This window comes from Ictidomys tridecemlineatus, chromosome 11, assembly GCF_052094955.1.
Source record: "Ictidomys tridecemlineatus isolate mIctTri1 chromosome 11, mIctTri1.hap1, whole genome shotgun sequence".
Classification (NCBI taxonomy): Eukaryota; Metazoa; Chordata; class Mammalia; order Rodentia; family Sciuridae; genus Ictidomys; species Ictidomys tridecemlineatus.
In genome coordinates, this window is record NC_135487.1 from 31,112,461 (window position 1) to 31,120,051 (window position 7,591).

The window sequence follows — 7,591 nt, forward strand, 5'->3', positions numbered from 1 at the left end:
TTCAATGGTAGTGCTAGAGTAATTTGAAGCGAAGGTGGTTTCTTTAGACATTAGTGGAGTACTCATGGCAGAAGTATTATTAGTTGGTATGGGGGGGATAATTCTTGATTGACAGTGTCATTGGTAGGCTTAGATATGAGTGGTTTTGGAGCTGGTGAATTTTTGTGTCTGGTAGCAACCTGAGATGGATTGAAGGTGTATTGTCTCCATTAACTACATGTGAACAGGATGAGTTTTGGACAACAGGGTTTGTAGTACGTGATTATCTATTCCATTACTACTTTCAACAGCCAACCTGGTAGTTGTCTCTGCTGAAGTCTCTCCATGTTCATAAAAGGCAACACCACTCTGCTGTGTTTCTATAGCTGAAGCTGAGCTGCAGTTTGTTAGATTTTTCCATCAACAATCCATCAAGCACAAATGTCACTTCACCAGTTTGCACTATGCCATTTTTGTTTTCCAAGGAAAGTTTCGAGTTGTTCTTTTATTCTTTCCAATTTTCTATTGTGCATTGACAGAGCTTTTTCAAATCTGTCATTGCTCTTCCTAATAAAGCATCTGCTTTTAAAGTGTGATGGCTTCAAACCTGAAATTCCAAATGTACTCGGTGGGATCACATTTTTTTTTACTAATTTTTAATTTATATATGACAGCAGAATGCATTATAATTCATATTACACATATAGAGCACAATTTTTCATATCTTTGGTTGTATACAAAGTATATTCACAATTTGTGTCTTCATACATATACTTTGGATAATAATATCCATCATATTCCACCATAGTTTCTAACCCCATTCTCCCTCCCTTCCCTTCCCACCCCTCTGCCCTATCTAGAGTTTATCTGTTCCTCCCATGCTCTCCACTCCCTACTCCACTATGAATCAGCCTCCTTATATCAGAGAAAACATTTGGCATTTGTTTTTTTGGAATTGACTAACTTCACTTGGCATTATCTTTTCTAACTCCATCCATTTACCTGCAAATGCCATGATTTTATTCTCTTTTATTGCTGAATAATATTCCATTGTGTATATATGCCACATTTTTTATCCATTCCTCTACTGAAGGGAATCTAGGTTGGTTCCACAGTTTAGCTATTGCGAATTGTGCTGCTATAAACATCGATGTGGCTGTGTCCCTGTAGTATGCTCGTTTTAAGTTCTTTGGGTATAGACCGAGGAGAGGGATAGCCAGGTCAAATGGTAGTTCCATTCCCAATTTTCCAAGAAATTTCCAGAATAGAGGGCACAGAGACTAACCCACAAAATTACAATTATCTTACATTAGATAAAAATTGTGTCACATTTACAGTTAGCTGTTCATCCCATTTTGGATTAGAAGAACTAGTAGATTTTGCTGTTTTTTAAAATTTCTCCATATGCAACTACATCTGCATATGTTGCTGTTCCAAAGCAGTTCATTTTTCTTTTTAGTTTGGCACTAGAAACAGTTACCTGTAACTGTAACCTTCCATTATGGTTATCACTAATACCAGACTTTGGTGAAGCAGTAGCCATGCGCAAAATTCAGCTAAAACAATATATCTGGAACTGCACCAGACACTGGGGATGCAAAGACGAGTAAGTAAGATGCAATTCCTTCTTTCAAGAAGCTTGTAGTCTGGTGAGGAGACAGCTCCCAAGTGAAGCTGTCAGCTCCCGGTGGCCCACCCAGCGGCCCACCCAGCAGCACCTCCTCCTGTGGCAGGTGCCCTCATCCTTCTGTGCCCAGCGCTCAAGCTCTCCATCTTGAAGGAGGCATCCAGGTGTTGCCCAGCAGCCCAGGCCACCTGCAGCCACCAGCAGCCCAGGCCACCTGCAGCCACCAGCAGCCCTTTCATTAATTCTTAATTGTTGTTGTTTTAAGTGAGTAAAGTTGGAACATTTAGAATTATTATTTGAAGTCACAACTACAGGGTCATGTCCTTGAAGTCTAGAATTGTGGTAGGTGCTTTAGAGATTCCTCACCAGCATTCTGTAGCCCAACCAAACAGCACTGCACAATGCAACAGTAACTTCTCAATAAATGCTTGTTGAATGATTTTACCTCCACCTTCATCTTTGATCTAAAATTTCCCCAACTCTTCTTTCAGATCTTCTTTACTTTCATTGGCCCCTCTCCTATTTCCATCAACTCTACCCCAACTGTAGCTTCCAGGTATCCAGACTTGTGTTTACAAAGAGACTATCTTGGTTTCCACAACTGACTTACCCTTAAATTTTCTCTGCCACCAGAGAGACCATGGGAACAGCAGGAAGAAGTCTGGGTCTCAGTGTCAGCTTAATTTCTCGAGATCTTGGTAAAACCACTGTATATGTCTAGAGTTTGGTCCTCTCGTATGTAAAATGGAGAAAAGGACCACATTTAACTGACTGTATCATAGAAGTATTTTGAACTTAAATGGGAACAGGACTTAAAACTTAAATAGTTGTATACATTATACAACTATTTACACATACATCACAATAAAAAATTAAGGGGCTTAGGACTGGGGATATAGCTCAGCTGGTAGAGTGCTTGCCTTATATGCACAAGGCCCTGGGTTCGATCCCCAGTACCACACACACACACACAAATAATAAATAAATAAATAAATACATAAAAATAAAGGAGGTTAGGATGCAGTTCAGCAGTAGAAAGCCCCTGGGTTCAAGTCCCAGTACTGCAAAAAGAAAAAGAAAGAAAAAAGCTTGTGGAATGCAGCAAAAGCAGTGCTTACAGGAAAATTTATAACCGTAAATGTTTAAATTTTAAAAAGAAGATCTCAACTCAAGTCACCTTAAGAAAGTAGATATAATAGTTTTGTTTGTCAACTTCAAATGTTAAGATTTTGTTTATGGTGAAGTCAGGAAGTTTGGGTTGGATAGTTACGGTGGCGATTAATGTATATCCAGAGCACACACACACAAATATGCACACCCCCAAATTAGTGGGAAACAATTGTTATGATCCAGGATATATGAGCAATGACCAAAAGATGCCGTTTTACCCTGAGGCTCCATGTCATGTTAGACATGCTTCTCCCATGGGAAAACCCCACCTCTGTACCCAACAAGGATTGCTTAGCTTAGCATATTGGCAACACAAAATGGCAAATTTTTTCTTCTATTCTTATACACTGTACTCATGCATTGTATCCTAATGACACAGAATGTCAGAGAATGTCTGTCTAGATGTTAGTAACCATTCTTTAACTTATACTCAACTAGGGTCATCTTGACCCACCTCCATTTCTGCTTATGATTTCAGATCTCAAGATTTTTGTTTATGGTTTTGAGTCAGCAAAAGCTACTTATGATTAATGTACTGACATGCTTTACTTGTGGTTTTGGAATATAAATGATTCACTCTAATCCCTGGAGGGACTTGAGGAGTGCAGACTTGCAGTTTGCTTCATGGCCCACCAGCTGGTGAAGAAAGGTGGCTCTATCTCCTGCTTTGAGATAAGACTCGGTGATTTATTACATTCTTGCCATAACATAGTCACAGCCTCAGCTGTCACATAATCCAGGAACCAAACTATTTCTAGCATTTTCAAAGTCAATCAATTTTTTATCACTCCAGTTTCAGACAAATATTAAGTGTTGCTTTGCAAATGGTCACACACAACGAATCTTTTAAATCAGGTACCCTTTACGTGTTTTTCTGATAAGATTCAATTAGTAAAACATTCCAACTTCTCCTAATTACTTTGAAAGAAGTTTAATCTGTAAACCAAGAATCATCTAAATGTTAAGAAAATCTAAAAGACCAATAAACGTTAAGAGTGTGCTTTGCTCAATAGTAACTTTGTCCAGAAGATAAACTTTGGGAATTTCCAGCCTAGAGTATGCTTAGTATTCACTCCCTGAGCATTAAATAAATGCAAGTGCTAAGAATGATGTGGACTGGGCACAGTGGCATATACCTTTAATCCCAGTGCTTCGGGAGGCTAAGACAGGAGGATCACAGGTTCAAACCTAGTGAGTCTCTATTTAGAGAATTTGTCTAAAAATTAAAAAAAAAAAAAAAAGGATGATGTGTATCTATGAGAGGGAAAAGTCCCCAGGGCCATGGTGACTACCTGAAGGTCACAGACTCAAAGGATGTAAGCCCTGGGGAAAGAGGAGCTTTGATTTTCTAAAGACAGAAAAATAATTGTCAGAAATACTGATTCCTGGGGCCTTGTTAAGAAATTGCTCTGGGACCATTAGAGGGGACTGAAGATCAGCTGCTGGAACTAAAGGGGCTCTCCTCTAAGTGCTCTCAGAGCAGTAAAAATCCACAGCAGGCCACCCAATGTCCCGCCTCTACTGCAGCCAGTCCTGACTTCTAGGTGTTGGCATAGGCTGTTCTGCTTCCCGGTGCCTCCTTTTCATTCATTCACTCAGGTCTCTTCTTCCTGAAGTGAAGAGCTACTTCAGCAAATGCGAAAGTTTTTACTTCCTCATGAACTCTAACACCACTAAGGAAGCACTCCACTCTGGCCTCAGAAGCAGAGTATCCAGCTGGGTGAGGTCTTCAAGGGTACAGCCTGCATCTTGGCCTTGAATTCCTTTAACAAAACAACTGCCAACATATATTCAAATATAGGAACATGTATTCAAATATAAATTTTAAATGCAAATGGTTTAGACTCTCCTTTCTCCCATTTGTGGTAAAAACAAAAACAAATGCCCAGGGGAACTCAGCAAAAATTGGGAGCAGAAGGAAACTTCCTCACTCTTAATAAAAGACATCCACCAAAATCTACAGCTAACATCACACATAGTGACAAAAGACTAAGTGCTTTCCCACTAAAATCAGTACAAGACAAGGAAGTTGACCCTCCCTACCCGAATTCAAAGCAGCACTGGAAGTCCTAGACAGTACAAGAAGGCAAGAAAGGAAAAGAATAGAAAGAAGAAAACTGTCTCCATTTGCTGATAACCTAATTGTCTATGTAAAACTAAAACACAAGCCCACAAGGATTCTACATAAAAAATCCTTAATAAGTGTAGCAATGTTGCATGGTACCAAGAAAATTTATGGAATGCAAGCCAGAGGCGATGGCTACACCTGCAATCCCTGCAACTCTGGAAATTGAGGCAGGAGGATTACAAATTTAACTCCACACTAGGCAATTTAGGGATACCTTCTCCCACAGTAAAAATAAAAGGGGCGGGAATTAGCCTGGTGGTAGAACACCCCTGGGCTCAATCCCTAGTACTGTAAAAAGAAAAGGAAAGAAAAAAATTTGGAATACAGAAAAAGCAATGCTTAGAGGAAAAGCTGTAGTTGTAAATGCTTGTATTTTTTAAAAGGAAGAAAGACCTCAATTCACTCAACTGAAAGCAACCAGAAGGAAGGAAATAAAGATTGGAATACAGATAAAATGGGGAATAGAAAAAAACATGAGAAAAATGAATGAAACAAAGAATTGCTTTCTTTAAAAGATTCTCAAAATCACAAACCTTTGGGCTGGGGTTGTGGCTCAGTGGTAAAGTGCTTGCCTAGCATGCATGAGGCACTGGGTTTGATTCTTGGCACCACATACAAATAAATAAAATAAAGGTCCATTAACAACTAAAAAAAAAAGGCTATGTTAATAAAAAAAAATCACAAACCTTTAACTAGACTGATCAAGGGGAAAAAAGGGAAAAGACATAAATTACTAAAATTTGGAGTAAAAGAACATCTTACAAAAAAAAGAAAGAAAAGAGTATAAACAATTGTAAGCCAACAAGTAAAATAATCTATAAAATATGAGCTTATATCTAGAAAGACATAAACTACTCAAAAGGAAATTAACTTAAAAGGAAACAGAAAATCTACCAAAACCTATGGCAGGTTAAACGATTTAATTAATGATTTATAAATTTCTCAAAAGAAACATCCAGGACCAGAGGGCTTCACTGGTGAATTTTTTCAGACATGTGGAGACTCAACATCAAGCCTTTCAAATTCTTTTAAAAAAAGAACAAAAAGGTAGGATTTCCCAATACATTCCACAAGGCCAGCATTCATTTAATACCAAATGAATACATCACAAGAGAAGACAACAGATCGATCTTTTATTTTATACATATGTAAACTGTTATAGATAAGATGTGAGATGTCCTCCAAAAGCTCACATGTGAGAAAATGAAAAAAAAATTTTTAGAGGCAAAAGGCTTGGTTAGGAGACCCTTCACCTAATCAGTGAATTAATCTGCTGATAGGGATTAACTGGGAGGTAACTGTGGGCACATAGGGTGTAGCTGGAGGAGGTAGGTTCCTTTGAGGTTCATATTTTGCCCATGGTGAGGGAAGTTCTTTCCCACTCTCTTCCTGCGCTCCCTTTCCTGGTTCCATGTCCTCAGCTGCTTTCTTCACCACACTCTTCCACCATGGTGTCCTGCCTCACCTCAGGCCCAGAGCAATGGAGTTGGCCATCTCTGAATTGAGACCTCTGAAACCATGAGCCCCAGCTGATTTGCACAGAGTTGAGACACTTGTAACCCCTGATAATGAGGTCTACATAGCAGGGGACCAAGTTTCTCCAAAACCACAAAATCACAGTAAAGCAAGTAAACTTCAGACTCCCTTCAGAACTGGGAATTTCTTCTACTGGTTGGCTTCACCTGGTTTCCCGGGACCTTCATGCTCTTTGTTGGCATAAAGCCATCTTTGGTTGGCTGTGAAGCTGTATCTATGCAACTGAAGGCAACTACTGTGTAGGTGGCGAGCCTAACAGGAGGACTGCAGGAAGAGGACAAGGAGAAGACTGAGTGGATGGTGGTGAGCCCCTTGCCTGTGATTGAGAACAGCAGTTGTGGTTCACACCTGCACTTTTGTATGACCTCTCATGACCTCTTGCTTTCCAAGGTCTGGTTCATGGGTAGAAATGACCATGAGGCCGAATAGCAGACCTTGGCTTTGGCTGTAGCTTTCAGGTATAGAATTCTCTATCTTGGAGGGTTGCATGTTGTGGTCTCAGATTCTCTTTCCACTAACTTAATGCTGGTTTATCTCGAATACAGGTTGTCCACACAGCAGGTCATTCACCAGGTATGGATGTAAGCCGCCCAGCTTGCAATAGGAATTGCCAGCGCCTCATTGTGTGGGTCTGTGTGGAGTTGTCTCCACTTTCTGTATTACATTAACCTTGGCTCACACATGTAACTACCTGCTGCTGATGTATTTCTCTGTTTTAAGGATTGAGACTGGGTTAAACAGGTCATTTTGTCTTCATTTAATAACAAGCACTACTGAAGAGTGACTGTGCATAGATGTAGGTTGGCTGTCACAATTTTTGAAAAATGATATATGTGTTGTGGGTGGTAGTATTAGAAGTTCACTGTTCAGGAATTTTCTTTACCTCCTGTGCAGAAGAGCAGATAACTAGCACTGCTCTGGCATTAGTTCCAGGAACCCCCATTAGTAGTGGGGTCCCCCAATCTAACATGAGCACAGGTGCTTCATTATGAACATGACTAGCATGCTCAACTGCATAATGTTATGGCACTGCTTTTTGAAAGGCATTAATTTATCAAATAAATTGTTTATATTCAAAAAGAAAACAGCCTGCTTCTAGACTGCTTCTTCAAACTCTTTCAGCCCCTGCTCATTGCCAGTTCCAAAGTTTC

General features: G+C 39.7%; 1 non-coding gene across 1 annotated transcript; it reads left to right on the plus strand.

Moving 5' to 3' along the window:
* The first annotated feature begins 2,495 nt into the window (after positions 1-2,495).
* Trnai-uau (transfer RNA isoleucine (anticodon UAU)) lies at positions 2,496-2,569 on the plus strand. The gene has a single exon. It is a non-coding gene; the product is annotated as a tRNA-Ile (tRNA).
* The last annotated feature ends 5,022 nt before the right edge of the window (positions 2,570-7,591 follow it).